Raw genomic sequence first — 17,736 nt, 5'->3', positions numbered from 1 at the left:
GGAGCGCCCCCTGCCATGGGGTCTCCAAGAACTTGGGGAACTGCCATGAAGCCCACTGCAAATATGTTATTGATTCATGCAACGCCAGTTTTATTTATGAAATTAAATCAGTCCTTATAAGTACTTTAAACATGGCCAGGATTGAAGATGTGACTTTCGCGCTGTTGAATTTCTAAAATCCGACTCAATGGCCTCCGGGTGCTGACGTAAAAAGGTAAGCGAAAACCCCAACGCTGAGGTTCTTGTAAATCACACCCCTCAGGCCTGTCCCTTCGGGAGCAGGGGGTCTGCTCCGCAGCCCTGCCTCTCTTACCTGGTGCTCCAGCAGGGACCCAGTCTACTGACGCTACCCGCCACGGAAGAGCTCAAAGAAGGCCTTTGCCGGCTCTCCGCCTCGACCTCAAAGCCCTGTGCATCATCAACTCAAACAGACCTCAACACACTGCGGCATACGTTCTCTCCCTTCTCAGCAGGAGCTGGTCTGTTGCTGGAGCTGGAGAACCCCCTGCAGGCCCTGCTAATGATCAACGTTTCCCTCTGAGCCTCAGCCCCACTTCAGGGTCACCCCAGCTCTCCTCTCTGTAATGGGGGCCCAGGGCTCTCCAGCTTGAGTTTTCTCTAGTCTCCCTGAGCTTCTACCTTCTAACCACCTAACATTCAGTCTCCTGCAAAACCTATGAGGCATTTCCTCCTGAGGCTGCTGGTCCTAACAACGATTCCATCACTGGGACTCAGCTGTCTGCCAGAGGTAGGGGACAGGCACTCCACTTTCAGGGGAGCGTTGAATACAAGAACTTTCTCCCACCAAGACTCACAGACCTCATGGCTGAAATGGACCCCAAGTGTCCTCCAAATGTACTTTGCAAAAACTAATACTCAAAAATAAAAATTTACAATACACAATTTGTAAAATTGAGGAGCTGAAGATTACTTAGGAAAGGACGATTTGCATTGCAAACGAACATTCTGATTTATAGAGTCACCACGGGGTTCCTTCCATGAGCCAATCAAAATAGGATTCAGCTCACAGTGCATCTAAAAAAAGGATTCAGTTGCCAAAATTCAGCATATACACCATATCAGCAAAAGTCCCCATCAATACAGCCATGGGCAAGAGGGAAGAACTCCAGCAAACTTTACTGTACTTTCCTCTCGAAAGGTCTTTCTGCAAGTGCATCCTCACTCTCATGATACTGGTCTTCCTGTGGCTCACGATGTTATCCTCAGCCCTTTCCACTCACAGCTGGGGGCTCCCTGGGGGCTCGCCGCCTCCAGGTAGGCACTGAGTCTCAGCCAAGAGAAGCTGTCCACGTCTTGCTTTGCACGTGACTCACACTTGGTGGGAGGTGACTGCCCATTTGAGGAGTAAATCCAAGGTTTAAATTAAGTTAAAGAGCAAATAAATATTCCATTATTTAATGCAGTAATTCCATTTCTTGTAATCTGCCCTAGAGAAATAATCTGAAGTATGGGGGCATGGGGAGACTCAGAGGGGCTACCTTTATGTTCAAAGACATTCCCTGCATTATATTTGTAATAATAAAACACTGGAAACAACCTAAATATTCAAAAATAGGAGAAATGACTATAAAATCCCAAATAGGATATTTTATTGTAGGCATAAATTTGTACATATAGTTTTAAGAATATGAGAAAACGTCCATATTACACCTATATATTACATGTACATTACTGGCAAAATCCTCTGTATGGCAGGACTATGATGACGTAAAAGAGAGACACAGGAAGAAACTTGAGAGGACAGAAACCCACACTGTGACCACTTCCGTGTAGCGAGAAATGGCTAGGAATTTCTTCTCCTACTTTTTCAATAATCAGACAAGAAAAAAGTAAAAGTTATCCTTATTTCAAGAAAACACAAGTTGATTTATTTTTTTAAAAGAAAAACATACTGGGTTAAAAGCAGGGGATTAAAAGTAAGCTTCAATTAACTTTGATATTTATCATTCAAAAGTAAAATTTCTATTAACGTCAAAGATTTTGACGCATAAAATACTTTTTTTAATTAATTAATGTATTTATTTGTTTATTTTTGAGGAAGACTTGCTCTGAGCTAACATCTGCAGTCAATCCTCCTCTTTTGGCTGAGGAAGACTGGCCTTGAGCTAACATCCGTGCCCATCTTCCTCTACTTTATATGTGGGACGCCTACCACAGCATAGCTTGCCAAGTGGTGCCATGTCCACACCCGGGATCCAAACCGATGAACCCTGGGCCACCAAAGCAGAGTGTGCGAACTTAGCCACTGAGCTGGCCCCAAATTCTTTATTTAAATATTTCATACTTGAAATATCATAAGGCCCTACATGTGGGCAGGTCCTAGCTGCCCGGCAGAGCTGACTAACCCAGACTGCAGCTGGGACAGGAGCGACAGGTGTGTGAGAACGTGTGGGGCCTCCTAGGATGTGAGGTTTCCACATCTCTGCTTCTGTGTCCCTGACAGGGCGTGGTACCCGACCTGCACAGGTACACCGCGTACCTCAAGGCAGGGCTGCGAAGGATGTCCTCCTGTCACTCCCACACAGCCCAGCACAGGGTCTGGCATAAAGCCGCACCTCAGTAAACACTGCGTAAGAAGTGTCCTCTGAGTGCGCCTCCTGCTGTCGGTGAAACCCTAGGCTTGCCCAGAATATTGACAATTCTTCCATTTCTCTGTTCTCACGTGTACAGAGACGGAGAGTCAGGAGCCAGGGAGCGACACCAGGTCAGCAGGCCTCCCCACCACGCAGGCCCGAAGGAGCGGGCAGCTGGGCAGCTCTGGGGCCAGGAGCAAAGACAGACCAGGCCTGGACCTCTGCCCCGACGCTTACCAGGAATAAGCTCAGTATGCCTCAACTGACCAGTCCATAGAACTGGGAAAATAACCTTACTCCCCGGGGATCTGGGTTTGCTGAATCAGAGGGAAAGAAATAAATCTTCTTTTAAAGGCTGAAACAGTGCTGATTGCCAAACAGAAAAAACGATCTGGTTTCAGTTAATTAAGAAGATGCTACTTTACTTCCACTTCTGGTTCTGGCAAAAAGGCTCAAATCAAATCAGCGTTCTATCAGGAACAACGGGAAAAACGACATCAAAAAATGGTGTGTGTGTGAATAATTTCAAGGCATAAGAGAGTTATCAAAGAAGCCAGGACTTGAGGGGCCGAGATTCTAATAAGAAGGGAGCATGGGGGGGCGGAGCTTGCTTTTGATATTGCTTTTCCCCTGTGGCATGGTGAATTTACGAGCAGCAGCTGAGATGATGAGAAGCTGGGAAGAACTTTCCACAGTCCAAGGGACCAAGGAGACAAAAATTAGAATCCAGGGCTTGGCAAGGTAGTGGGTCCCCGGGACACAACCTACACTTTCAGTTAAGACCTTTGCCGGGACACACGTAGGAGTAACAGCAGACAGCAAATAAACCCTCAGAAGCTGGTCTATTCCTGACTGGCTTAAGGCGATCGGCCCCAAGCCTAATGGCCCACCCGAAACAAAAGTCAATCCTCGCTAGAGAGATCGGACATCGTCTACGGCTTGCTGTCCAATATGGCAGCCACTAGCCACAGTGGCCCCTGAGCACGTGGGATGTGACTTTGTCAGAACTGAGATGTGCCGTGAGTGTGAAATTCTCACCAGATTTCCAAGGCTTAGTACAAAAATGTGTAAAACATCTCACTAATAATTTTTTATATTGGTTACATGTTCAAATGATAATATTTTGGACATATTATATTAAACGAAATATATCACTAAAATTAGTTCATTTGTTTCTTTGTATTCCGTTAATGTGGCTGCTCCAAATTTAAAATTATGTGTATGGCTCACCATTATATTCCTATTTGTCAGTGCAAATCTAGAACCCAAAATTAGCTAAAATTTTTAAACATGGTGTTTGACATTATCAATAAAAATTACCAGGCACACCAGGAAATCAGACCAAATGAACAACAACGATAAAAAATGAGACAACAGGTAATAGAAGCAGATTCACGGAAGATGCATGTATTACGTTGAAGAGTTATAGACTTTAAAATAATAGTAATTAATACATTTAAGAAAATAGATGACAAGGCAGAGAATTTTCTCAGAAAACTGGAATCTATAAAAGAAATCAACCGAAAATTCTAGAATGAAAAATACAATATCTCAGGGCCAGCCCCGTGGCCAAGTGGTGAAGTTCACATGCTCCACTTCGGCAGCTCAGGGTTTCGCCAGTTTGGATCCAGGGTGTGGACATGGCATAGCTCATCAGGCCATGCTGTGGCGGTGTCCCACATAGCAGAGCCAGAAGGACCTAAAACTAGAATATACAACTATGTACTGGAGGGTATTGGGGAGAAGAAGATGAAGAAGAAAATAAGATCGGCAACAGGTGTTAGCTCAGGGGCCAATTTTTAAGAAAAAAAAATTTTAATAAATAAAAATATAATATCTGAAATTAAATTAAGCTAGATAGTTTGACACACCTGAAGAAAGAATTAGTTAACTGGAAGAAGGTTCTGTTAGCTAAATACACCAACGTCCCTGACCCTAAAGATATATAGTCTGGCACTTGTGCAGATCTGGTCCACGGCTACCTTCCAGTTCCCTCAGGAGCCTGCAGGATCTCCCCAGAGAGTGAGAGGGCCAAGCAGGATTGGGTGTTATGAACGCAATGGTTAGCATGACAGATGTAGGAGACATGCTAAAACAGAGCAGAGGGCTTGGTCAGGGTCCAGGCAGGAGACAGAACCATCACACTGGCCAGGACTCTCAGGTCTTCTGTACATTTGACCTCAGTATCCCCAGAAATCAGGAGCAGTGTCAACGCGGTAGCTGGCGCAAAGTTATCTGACCGAACACTCAGGGAAGAGCCTTCTGGGCTTGCACGGGCTGCTTCTGGGTGGTCCAGGAGGGAGCCACCGGATGTTTATGTTGTGCTGGGATGTCCTAAACATGCAGCAGAGCAGACAAGGAAGGACAGAGTGAAGAGGCCATCTATTCCATGTACATAACACTAGCCTTGCACAAAACCTTTGAAGACACCCTGCTGCCTTATGTAACCCTCTCCACAAGGAAAACAGCCTTCCTCAGAACAGCAGCACGACAGGCAACAAGCTTACTCAATTTTACACACCAGAAGGGTTACTGTAAGTGGGAAACTATAAACTCTGCTCTCACCAAGGATCTAAAAAGAGAAAAGGGACCGAGATTCTAGAAAAGGCGATTTGGATTTGGATTCTAAAAAGAGCTTCTTGACAGTCAAGTAAGTGTAGCAGGATGTTCAAATATGTGTTTCTGTTCTTCTACGGATGGGAGCTCCAAAACACTACCCCCAAAACAAAAGGGATAAACGCTTTCTTAAGCCAAAGTGAGATGCTGCACTGGCAACGAAGTGTCGGCAACGCCATGCACCAACCTGAGACAACAGAAGGATTGACTTGGAAAGGCAGAGAGCTGCCCAGGAGAGGAGCTCTTTGCAGAGAGTTGGGGGTGTGCTGTGGTCATCGGCCTTCCTTCCAGGGGGAGGGGCATGGGGTTGCTTCTCCCACCTCAAGCTTAGTGAATGGAGCCTCACATTAAGCCTGTCCCGTGTCCCTTGGCTTCAGTGGGACATGAGGCCATTGCAGGACTCAGCTTAGACTCAAAAGGCTGATGGCTGCTCTGGCTGAGGAGAGGAGCTGTGTGGGAGAATGGCTCCACTTCTGGAGTCTTTTGGAAAAAATGAAAAGTGTTTCTCAAGGTCCAGATGTGGGTCACTATGGAAGGAAGCCCCTGCATAAAACCGCTGCAAAGACTCTGCCCCAGAGGCCTCTGGAAGGACTAAACAACCTCCCAGGGGAGAGACTCAACGTTTACTACGGAATGCAGTGTCTGAGGGGCAGCAGCCAGCTGCCAGCCAGAGGGGACGTTCTGAAACCATAGGTGACAGAACCTTGGACACGTGGGAGAGTCTGCAAAGAACAGAAAGCACCCAGCCCAGGGAAAAAAGAAGCCTGCAGCCCTGACTTCGAGATTTCATCCTGAGTGGGTGGTGAAAACCAACCCCACAAATTAGGTTTAAACAGGGAGAAAGAATAATGTTGCTCTATTCCTTCACTCTGTGCACTTCCCTCTAAATATAGAGATGATAAAGAAATTATCTGTTAGTTGGTCAAGAGTGGAAGCTCCTTGCTTGAAGACCATGCAGAATCATCACCCTTTATCAAACAGTGCATCCCGATCCTTCAGTGTCATCCATGAGGACATGGAGGCCCAATGAGGAGGGAGCCAGCACTCAGGAAGCTGGGGCAGCCATCTGGTCCCCACTTCCACCAGAGGGAAGATGGCCGTCCATCATGGAACCAGCAGACAGGGCGGTGACTCTCTCACCTTCTCTGTCTGTGTGTGACCCAGATTACCTCATTTCCTTTATCCCTGAAATGCTGGTGGCCAGGCTCAGATAAGAAAAGCCAACTCCTATTCGGTGGTCACCATTTTTAATGGCTGGCTACCATTTTGGAGGCGGTGACCCCACTGAGCAACATTCCAAGGGCCCGAGGTACCTGGGGGAGAAAATGCACTTCAGCTGGGCTGTTCTGGATACCTTCTCAGGAGACCCTTCTGGAAAGTATCGCGACCACTGGCACCTTGCACCGCTCAAGAGCAGCCCACAGAAGGGCTGCACCCATCGTCTGTGCTGCCTGGAGCGAGCCTGAAGCCGCCAGTTCAGAAGGCGCCACCTGGCAGGGAGCTGGGTTTCCAGCAGGCAGGAGAGGAGGCAGGCTCTCTCCACAGTGTCCTGCTGTGTTTGGAAACCCTGTCCAAGTGGCGGCGTATGGATCTGTGCGTGGATCTGCTGTCGCGTAATGAAACGGTAATGGGACGCCGGCCGGAGCTCCTCTCTACACAGCCACCAACGGATGCCATCCACAAGGAGGGCAGCTGCTCCTCCAATCTGCCTTGCTTTTTCAAGTCAACGCTCTCTTTGGAGACCAAGGACACCCTCAGCCACACCCAGAGCTCTCACTGTCTTCGGAGAACCGTCTGCACTTAGATGCTCCCCTGAGCCCTTCGGGCACTCCCTGCTCCCTGCCAGAGCGCCTGGGAGCCAAGAATCCAGCCAGGGTGGAACAGGAGAGCGCCTCCCAAGAAGGACAGCTCCGGGCTCAGGCGGGGAGCCATCTTGGAGAGCAGTTGTACCAGTGCCCAGTTCTGTGAACGGCACACTCTCCCTCTCTTTGTTAAGATCATAATAAACACAAAGCAACAACAACAGCAACAACAAAATCCAAATAAATGATAAGCTCCAAAAAGAGCAGGATGGGACTGTTGTCTTTTCCAGATACCTGTTCGCCACGGCGGATGGTCCGTGCCAACGCTGAGCCATCTCCAATACACGCCATATGCCTGTTTCTTTACTTAGCCTTGCTTGGGAGGGAATCCTTCAGAGAATGGAAGGTCCCTGCACATTTGGCAAGCCAGACAAGGACACCAGCCGAATGTGCACAGGATGGTGTGTCCCTAAATGCGCGCGCGCAGACGCACACACGCACACCCACACACCCACACACACACTGCCTTCTTCTCTCCCGGACTGTTGGTAACTTTATTCATCAGTTGTTTTTCCTGTGAATAGTAGTCAAGTTAAAATAAGCCCAGTGCTAGGAAAACGGAGCAAATTAAGACTGACGTGGTCATACTTTGGGTCAAATCATCTAGCTGAGATTTTGGCCAGGGGTCGTGCCAGGTGCACGCGCCCCAGGCACAGGAGCGCTCGCCCACCATCCGCTTGCCTCTCGGGTTGGCCCCCAGGGGCTTTGGAGGCGGAGAGATAATGAGCGGCACTCCCAAGATGAACCCCCCGCCCCCTTTCTGTGGGATTGTGTGAGTTTGTAACTCGGGCCAGACACTAGCCTCACTCACCCCCACGGACGCAACACCCACTGGCATTAAGTGGAGGGAACCACAGCCGGGACAAACACTAACCGACAGGAAATCAAGGGCGTTTCGTCACCTTCGGGCTTTCGATTATGCGGGTGCAGCAGGGGCTCCACCTGGCTGCTGCTGGCCTGGTGCGTGAGAGACTCCTTGGCAAGTGCCTGCCGGGGTGCCCTTGAGGGACTCCCCTGACCAGGGGTACCGTGGCCCCTGGCTAAAACCCAGGATGGTAAATGGCTGCCCCAGGCAATGGTCCCTCCTTCCCTCCAGGAAATGAGGAAACTGGAAACACGGCAAGAGCCTCTCAAGGGTAATCGTTTTGCTGACTGGTATCTTGAGCTTGTCAAGTTCTTAGCCAGAGCTTTCCAAGGCGAGTTTGGAAGAAGCATATGGTGCTCGCCCAGTCCATATGACTGGCTGAGCGTCGACCACTACTGTTGATACAATATATCACTTTTTTCTCAATATTATGACAGCATTTGTCAATGAAAATTAAATTACTGTCAAACTTATCCTGCTAACTTACGGCACAGCCACCAGAGAAAGCCAAGCACAGCGCCTTAAGCCAATGGGACCTCGTCTTTATGCTCAACCAAGATGTGGGAGAGAAAGACACTGGGGACTGTCGTGCCAGTAGGGTGGACTGCCAAGCCAGCCTACGGATGCAACAGAGTCCACTTCCCGCTGCCCGGCTCCCGGGAGGGGGCGCGTGGGGGCGGGGCAGGGGCATGTGGTACCGCACATGCGCAGGACGGCTGTGCCGCGTGCAGGAGAGAGCAACACATGTTACACGCATGTGCTGGTCCAAAGGGGGAGAAAAGATTACATCTTTAAAATCAAAGATCCTTGGAGTGTGTCTAAAATCTAATAGTGACAGACTGAAGCAATCATATGGAAACATTTAAAAGCTAGATTATGTCTGAAACTAATATCAGCTTCTTCTGTACCTTTGAACAACCTCTGCTTTCTTTCCACTATCATCTAAGCGTGAAGACTTTCTTGCATTTTCCCACTAAGGAAGTATGTGAATTATGAAATTTTAAAAGTTTCCAAAAATGCAACATTAACATTGAGTGTTCTTCTCTTTGATCACCTTATTGGAAAGTGTTTGGTAGCCAAAGGGTGGCTGGAGAACACGCATGAGCAGGTCTGTCACGGGCCACGGAGGAGTCGCGGTGCCTGTGACGTGCAGAGGCTCTCCTTTCAGTTGTAGCCCTCTTCCTGCCCCAGCCCCACCCATGCCCCATGCCGTGGGGTCAATCTTCCCCATCATCTAAAGAAAATACCTGGGCATTGAGACCAACTGATGGAGTCAGAGTGGGGTTTTGACTTCTTTATTCTGTCTCCGTACGTTTCAAGAACAAAATCTCATACTGATTTCAGCAGGCAGTGGCTTCAGAGCATCCGACTGATTGTCATGCTTGGCGTTGGAAAAGCTTCCTGGAGAAAGTGAAGACACATAGAGGGGCCTGGGCGGGGCTTCTTGCTTTTATAGAATATTTCTTCATGTAGGAGCACCCCAGAGGAATGCCCATGGCTGATCTAGAAAGAGGGATGGAAAATGCTTCCCCAACAAGTACTAAGACATCACTATCATCTTTAAGATCACACCAAACAGCTAGAAACAAAAAAGGAGTCTATTTGCGATGAACTATTACTCACAGCTCAACAGTTTCTACCAGAGGCCCGTTCTCTCCTCTGTAAGGCCTTCCAAGATCTTTCACCAGACCCTGTCCAGGACAGGGCTCTGCAAATGCGCCATGGGCTCTGGCACCTACGAGGACAGGCCGGCCAGTTGTTTTGCCAGGTGGCATTTGGGGCTGCGTTTTACAAGACCAAAACCACACAAAAGTACCTCTTCCTCCAGTGAGTGTCCAGCTATCAGCTGAGTCCTCAACGGCTCAGAAAGTGAAATGGGCTCTCTTTGGGGGACAATTGTCCCACCTTATTCCTTGCGTGTTCTGCTAGGGGAACTCAAGCTGAAGGGAAGGCTGTTTTCAACAACGCAGACACCCACATGGCCCTCCAAGACACTCAGCTTGGCGGGGCAGAAAGAAGCAGCCTCGGGAGCAGGTCCAGAGCCTTCTCCCCATGCCCTGTTCCCAGTGGCCCCAGAGAACCACCCCCTCAGGAGCCATAGTTCACTCAGGGCCAGCAGTGGCCCTGGGAGCAGCCCACTCTTTCCTCATTAAATAAGGTGGACACAAAGAAAACCGATGAGCCTTTCTCCTCTAAAGCAGGATCCAAATATTTATGACCTGCTCCATTCAGCCTGGTAAAGACAACACCAAAGAGCCATCTTCGCTCCACTCTCAAAAGCCCCAGCCCTGTGCTGGAGACGTGTCCACAGACCCTGGTGGGAGGGAGAACCAGGTCTGGAGGCCGGGCCAGCCACGGGCTGCAGGGTCTTGGCGCAGCCACGGCGAGTTCCCGGCGCCAGCAGTTGGATTTCCATCCCCAAATCGTTCTCCCCAGCACAAAGAGGGGCAGCCTGGCGGCGTAACAAAAGCCAGTGTGGGTGGCAAGGTGACTGCACATTTCAGCTTGAATGCTCCTGTGTGGGGCTCACACCTGATCACCAGATGCTTCAAGCAGATGGCCAGGGAGGGGAGAGCCGGCTCCCGGTGCTTCCGAGGGGCTCCTGGAGAACCAATCCAGAGAGCCGGCCTGGAGCACCCGGCTGCCCGGCCCAGCCTCCGCTCGGTGCAGGATGGGGCCTGGAGCCCCGGCTTCCGAGAGAGGTGTCCAGATACCCACCGCACCCCTGAGCGAGCGGGGAGTGAGTCTCGGCCAGCAGGCGTCCTTCTGTCCACAAGCTTGCAGGATTTCTTCTCTGGATGGTCTTCTGGAACAAGCCAGGCTGCGTCTGTTCTCGGATCCAGAAGGTCTCAGTAGATGTGATTCATTTGCAGATTAATTTTGCAGTGAGTGGCTGGTGAGCAATAAGAAGGAGCCGACCTGCGGCGCCCGGGCCGCCGACCTGCGGGACTGGCAGGGGACACGTCCACCGACCTGCAGCCCTGGGGGGGCACTTCTGCACCTTGGCCCGGGCCGGCCCGACAGGGACCTGAAAGGCAGGAGCAGCCCCGGGACAGGGCGAGCAGGCAGAAGGAGCAGGCTTGCCAAGGAGAGCTTTCTGGAGGACAGGGTTTTCCAGGCTCCCTCAGCAGGAGCCGCTGGCAGGGCCGAGGGCCAGGCCCGACACGGAGGCTCAGGCTGCTCATGCTCCTGCCCGACCTCCTTCTCTCCCAGGAAACCCATGTTCTCGCGTGCCCAGGCACATGGCTGTGCCCATGCAGACCTGCGCGCACACACACACACAGGACACCTCACTGAGAAGGCGGGTTTGGGCTGTTTTATTTACCAAGGTACCCCCGCCTTGAAAATGCCTGGATATACAAAGTGCTCAGCAGACATGGCTAATGAATAAGAGAATGAATGAACGACTAAGAGCTCTGCTAACCCCATCCCCCATCCGCTTTCTTCTACATGCAATACTCTGAACTCATCCTGTGTACACGCTTGTTTGTTTATTGGCTCCTGTCTGTCTCCCCTCACCTGAATGTGAGCTTCATTAGAGCCGGGCCCTTGCCAGTCCAGGTCCCCTCAGAGGGTCCCTGCCTAGCCCAGCGCTGGGCACCTGCAAGTGCTCAGTATTTGCTGAGTGAACGAAGGATGCCATCTTTCTGTCTCTTGCGCCCGCCCAGCCCAGCTCGGGCAGCAGCAGCCGCCCCAGGGCGATCAGGCCCACTGGGCCCCCCACGTTCTGCCTCCACAAACGGACTTGTAAGGACAATGACCCCCAGCCCGAGGGTGTTCCTAAGTCTGCGCTTGCTCGCGGGTAGGGCTGAGCTGGACCCACCTCCCGCCACGACGCCCTGCCCGGAGAAGCAGGGAGCAGAGCCTGCCCACCGCGGGCGTTCTCTCCAGCTCTGGACTGGGGCCAGGCTGCTCAGACCTGTCAGGTCCTGGCTGGACAGGGCCGTCGTGCATGGTCTCCGGGAGCTCCTGTGCAGGGGTCCCTCATTCCCCTCGGCCTTGTCACCCCCTGCCCGGCCCTGGGCGGGGAACTGAGCGAGCAAGGAAGGAGCACTGGTTGATGAATGGCACAGGAGTGCCCGGTGGGCAGAGAAAAACTCCCAGCCAATTCTGGGCCCCAAGCACAGCCAAAGCCTGTGAGGGCTGGGGAACAGGCCACAGCACCCCTTCACTGTGGCCAGTGGGCTCCCCATTCCCTGGCTCTGCAACCTTGGACAAGTCACTTGACTTCTCTGAGCTTCAGCCCCTCGTTGATAAAATGGAGATGATAAGAATGCCCGATTCATAGGACTGTCGTAGGGATCTGCAGGTGGGCCCTGCCACGTGCCTGGCACTGAGCTAGCACTGGGTGAGAACTGCTCGTACTTTCCTGGGCCTCCCTGTGCCAGGCCCAGCCTGAGGGCCACACCCAGCAGCCGCAGAGGCCCCAGCCTCCTCTCCCCCTCCCACAGGTACGGGCATTCAGCAGGTGCTGATGGACTAGAGTCATGCAGTGTCCTGGTCCCCCCTCTTAGACGTAGGCGGGGGTGTCCGGGGTCTCCGTGAGGCCCAGGAGTGCAGGGGGCAGGTGCGCAGCACTGGGCCAGCGGGAGGGCCCTGAGGCCCCGGGGTGGTGGCAGGCTGCGGGGCTGTGCCTGGTGGCAGACCCTCGGCCCAGGCTCTCCCTCAAAGGCAGCGATGAGCCCCCTCCCTGGCCCTGGCCTGCAGCCACCTTGGATCATTTCCTCTGGCCTCCTTAGCGCTCCCCCAGGGTGCGGGGCGTTGATGACTGGTCACGGGGGTGGGGGGGAGGCCCCCTTGTGTAGAGAGGCTTCCACCAGGAGGGGCTGCGTCCCTGTCAGCCCGAGTGACATGACAGCACAGGCCCGCCCGCCCTGCGGGAGGCAAAGGCAGGCAGGGGACCCTGATTGGGGTGGAGGTGGATGGTGCTCAGAAAACCAGTAGCAGGGGCAGCGTGTGCACTCTTCTCGCCGCACAACTCCCCCACTGGGGCGCCGTGGTCACCTCATGTCAGTGCCAAGCCACTCAGGGTAACGCTGCCTCCCCAGTGCTCTCCCGCCTGTCTCCAGTCACCTAGAGAGGCAGGACAGGATGGAGGAAGAGCAAAGTGAGAGAGAGAGGCCTGGTCTCTGTCTGCTCAGGTCTTTGGCAGCTCAGAGCTTCACACAGTCTGAGAGGCCAGAGGGCTGTAGACACCCTCTGTACAACGCAGAGGGCTTGAGAGTCATTACTGAAGGGAGGAATGCAGCCCAGAGAGGTAAAGTCACCTGTCCAAGGCCACACAGCACAATGGAGGCAGGACTGGAACCCACTTCTCCTGTCTGCCAGCCTAAAGCCTTTGTGCATATGTCCCTCTGTCACCTGGGACATAACTTTCTACCCCTAGAAACACAGACTGGTCAGAGGAGCCTGGCGGGAGTTGGATGGGGGAGGGGCCGAGGGCTCCCAGGCCCATCCCCCAGAAGGGAGCCTGGGTGGGCTCAGGAAGGAGCCCCACCACAACAAAAGTGTTAGTTGAGCTTGCCCTGCTTTGGGCCCCTCACCTCCGCGTATTACCACTGATTATTTGGCTTTTCTTCCTACAATTCAAGAGTTGGATTCTTTAAATATCCACCGGCCCAATTTAACAAAAGAGAAAGGGATGGGGTAGGACCTGCAGGTGAGGGCTTCCTGCCCCGGAACAGAGCCGCCAGGGTGGCCCCAGGGCAGGTGCTGGTGTCAGTGCACGGCCGCCGGGAGCACCTGCCCTTCTGCGGAATCAGGAGGCCCCTGGGCTTCACCATCAGGCCGCACGTTTGGGGAGAGCCCCCTGGCGCCACGCGGGGCACGCGTCCCCCGAGCCCAGGGCCAGCTGATGGCCTCCCTCCCGCGTCTCCGTGGGGACAGAGAGGCCTGGGAAGCGGAGCCCGGCAGAACCCGCCTCAAAATGGCCGAAGCTCCCCCAGAACTTTGAAATCAGGATCGACTCCTCGACGTGCCTCCTGCCAACACTCAGCCTATGCCAGCTTTCTCACAAACGAACAGCTTGTATCCCCATGAAAATCAATGGATGGAACAAATTGTATTAAATTATGTAAAATGATACTAAAGAGCACATTCTACCAGTGAAAAGAAAAAAAAATAACCCCCCAGAAAATCTTATTTTAATAAATCTGGCAAAATTATAGAAGACAATTAGGAGGAAAAAATGCTAAATTTTTATGACACTTAAAGACACATCTCCTGGCCGTAAGCAGAGACGCAGGATTTATCCCCACATAGGTCAGACAGGCGTAACTCTTTGTGTGTCTGACACCTGCGAGTTATTTAGCGCCCCCCGTGCGCCAGCCAGCGACAGCTCCAGCCTGGCTCCCTGCAGTGGAGACCGACTGGACCGGGCAGCAGAAACAAGCACGCATTTTTTGGAACCAAATTTCCTTCCCTTTCACATGAATTTTTTTTTTCTTGGAAAATAACTGTAATTAGCATTGAACTTGCAATATAACCTCTTGCCTATATGCGGAAAAAATCATTTAAAAATATTTTAGCCACTTCCCTCCTTTCAATGTCCTAGTGCAGCTGCCATTTTAAAAAAAAAACCAAGAACGCCCTAAGACAGAGTGTTTAATAGGTCAGGAGATCTCTCTCAGCCCCGGTTCCTCCAGCCCCACCTCAGCCCAGAAGGGCCACGTCACTCGCCCACACAGGGTCTGTTGCTTGCCTGCATTGCACAAAAACAACCAGAACTCAGAACAGGTCGCGCCAGGGCATGCTTCTGTCTAGAAGGAGTGTAGACGGACTTGGGGGCTCCCTCAAAGAGGCACAGTGGGGAGGGGGCGATTGGAGTCTCGTTCCCCTCACCTCTCAGCTGTGTGACCTGGAACAGCGTTTTAAACCTGCCTGAGACTGTTTCCTCTTCTGCAAGGCGGGCACACGAGTGCCAGTCTTGCCCAATTCTTATGAGGATGAAGGTAAGTGAGAGACCATCAGACTTGGAGCACAATGCCTAGCACAAAGCAAGCATTTCATGAACGGCTGCTTCCACCGTTTATAATAGCACTTCTTAGAATATGAGTATAATATATGATATATATAATAATTCTGCTCATAATAGTAATCTTCTAATTGTTTATGATAATAACAGCCATCTCTCCCGGCTGTGACATATAAGGGGGCCAGCACAGTTCACTGACTTTCCCCTCATCTGTTGGTCAGGTGAGTAATGACCCCCCGCTGTGGGGCTAGGTCAGAGCGGGAGCTCAGTGGGTCATCCTCAGGCCCGTGGCCATCCCTCACCATGTGACGGGCAGGGCTCACCTGTGCCCAGTCACCTGTGCTCACCTGGGGCCCAAGCTGAGCTCTGGCCTCATGCCAAGCCCTCGCCCGGGCTCAGTGGGCCTGCCTGCTTTCCTGGCACTGAGAGGAAGGACCCAGATGGCTGGGCCCCAATTAGCCCTGCTCCTTAACAAACCCATCATTCAGTACTTCCTCAGCGCTGAGACTCACAGACAGCATTTAAAAGTGAACATGTCTGAACTAATAATGCATCTTACAATAGATATTGGGCTTTTTTTGTTTGTTTTCTCCCAAAAGATGGCCCATTATATAGTGGATAGCATCTCAAAGTTAAGAATAATAAGAATGCATGAGAATAAGAATGGTACCACCTCGGAGCCGGCACCCTATGTGCTAAACGCTTTCCCAGCACTGGAGGATCGCTGGGGCTTTGGGTCAGATTCCCAGGCAAGGTGGAGGGAGGACCCCGTGGCTCAGGGCAGGCCCTGGATTCCAGGAGCAGGCGCAGGGCTCACAGTGGGAACGGAGATGGATGCTGGGACCATCCACTGGGAAGGCTGGTGGGCCTGGCGGAGAAAACAGGTGGGAACTGGATGAGGCCAGCTCGGAGCGCCAAGCAGGGGTCCTGGTGCATGGCCAAGCCTGGACGGCCCTCCCCACTGCTCTACTCCCCTCGGGCTCCCCGGAGCACCCCACGTTACAGCACACCCCGGTGTCTCCAGCTGAACCTAGCTGAGTCATTTTACAAAAGGGGGACAGAGCAGGTCACAGAGAACAGTCATGACCACAGGGCCAGTCGCACGTACAGCTGTGTTCCGAGAGCCACACACTCTCTCTAACCCACAGGACACGGGCTTCCAGGGTCAGCTTGCTCATTCATTCATTCACACAATGTGCGCTAAGGACCCGCCTGTGCCAGGCACTATTCCAAGTGCTGGAGGTCCTGCTGCAGACGGAACAGACAGCACCCCTACCCTCACGGAGCGGCACGGACAAGAGTGTAACATGCAGCCCTGGCGGCAAACTGAGCAGAAAGGGCAGTAGGGAATTCAAGGATGGGGGAGTGGTTCAAACCTTAAATGGGGGCTCAGGGAAGGCCTCACTCAGAGCCCACAGGTAAGTAAAGATCTAAGGAAGTGAAGGGTCAAGGCACACAGTTGTGTGCAGTGAGAGTGTGGCAGAGCACACAGCCAGTGCAAAGGCCCTGAGACAGAGCCTGACTGGCTGAGCACAGCAACAAGGTCAGTGTGGCTGGGGCAGAGCCAGCAAGGCGGAGAGCCGTGAGGTAGCAGTACGAGGAGTCAGAGATGCAATGGTGGGCCAGACAGTGCAGTGTCCTGCTGGTCACAGCCTTGACTCTAATTGACACAGGGAGCCCCTGGGGATTTGAACATGGTGGTGACAAGATCTGGTGTAACACTGTAGGAGAGTCACTCTGGCCACAGTGTTGAGATTGGAAGGCAGGGAGCAGGCGGAGCCAGGGGGACCAGCCAGGAGGCTGTCGATGAGCCACAGGAGAGGCAATGCTGGTCTGACCCGCAGGAACACTGTGGGGGTGGAAAGGGAAGGGTAACTTTTTCTGGATATATTCTGAAGGTAGCGTCTACAAATTTGCTCATGGATGTGGGGTGGGAGAAAAAGAGAGGGTCAAGAACGACAGCAAGACTTCTGGAAGGAAGGAGTTGCTGTTAACAGAGACAGGAGGACTGCAGGAAGGGTAGGTTCCAGGCTGGATGGGGCTGGAACTCTGCCCTGGGGCATGGAGGGAGGTGGGGAAGGCAGAGGCAGTGCGGCCTGAGGTCACAGGGGACAACGAGGGCCCGGCAAGCGGCAGATGAGCGGAAGTCACCTGAAGATTTGTTCCGAAAGGCAATGCAAGAACTCCCCCTGGTTTGCTGACCCCCAGGCCACTCCTGCAGCCTGCCCTTCCTTCCTCAGGCGCCACCTCAGACACCTGGCATCTCCCCACAGTCATACCAGGTGACACCTGACGGCCAGGCCTCCAGCCCACAGCAGCGCAGCGGGTAAGACAGCATGGACACAGATCCCCCCACAGTCTGAAAACACAGCGGCCCAACGCTCTGCGGTCCAGAAAGCCGCCCGCGGGAGGCTGTTCCCAAAGGCGCGGGCGCGAAGCTGTCTGTTCTGCGTCTCTGGCAGGGCCCCCATTCTAGCTTTCCGAACAACGACACAGTACGGCCTCTTCTGCCCCGGGGGAACAATGGAGCTCTGTGTATTAAGCGGCCCGAACGATCGGGAGGAAAATTGAACTCTCCTAAACACCGTTGGTTCATAGAATCAGAATTAAGCTTGAACTTTGCTGATGTCTCCGAGATTTTGCTCCCGCTAAATACCACTTAAATCTGCATTATTAGCCCCCTTCTTTGGGAAACTACAGCTGCTGCTGTACTTAGAGCTTTTATATACAGCAAATTGCCAAAAACACCCAAATAAATCCCAGGGAATCTATTCTTCCCGTCCACCTGAGGGTCAGTTGAAAGCCAGTGGCAGTGGCTGGGTCTCC

General features: G+C 52.4%; 1 protein-coding gene across 18 annotated transcripts in view; it reads right to left on the bottom strand.

Annotated features, from left to right (window-relative positions):
- Window positions 1-17,736, bottom strand: part of ZNF536 (zinc finger protein 536) — a 420,879-nt gene that overhangs the window by 62,891 nt on the left and 340,252 nt on the right. The window lies entirely within an intron of this gene.

Source organism: Equus caballus, chromosome 10 (genome assembly GCF_041296265.1).
Source record: "Equus caballus isolate H_3958 breed thoroughbred chromosome 10, TB-T2T, whole genome shotgun sequence".
Lineage (NCBI taxonomy): Eukaryota > Metazoa > Chordata > Mammalia > Perissodactyla > Equidae > Equus > Equus caballus.
Note: the sequence above shows the minus strand (reverse complement) of the source record. Positions and strands in the feature narration are given on the sequence as shown.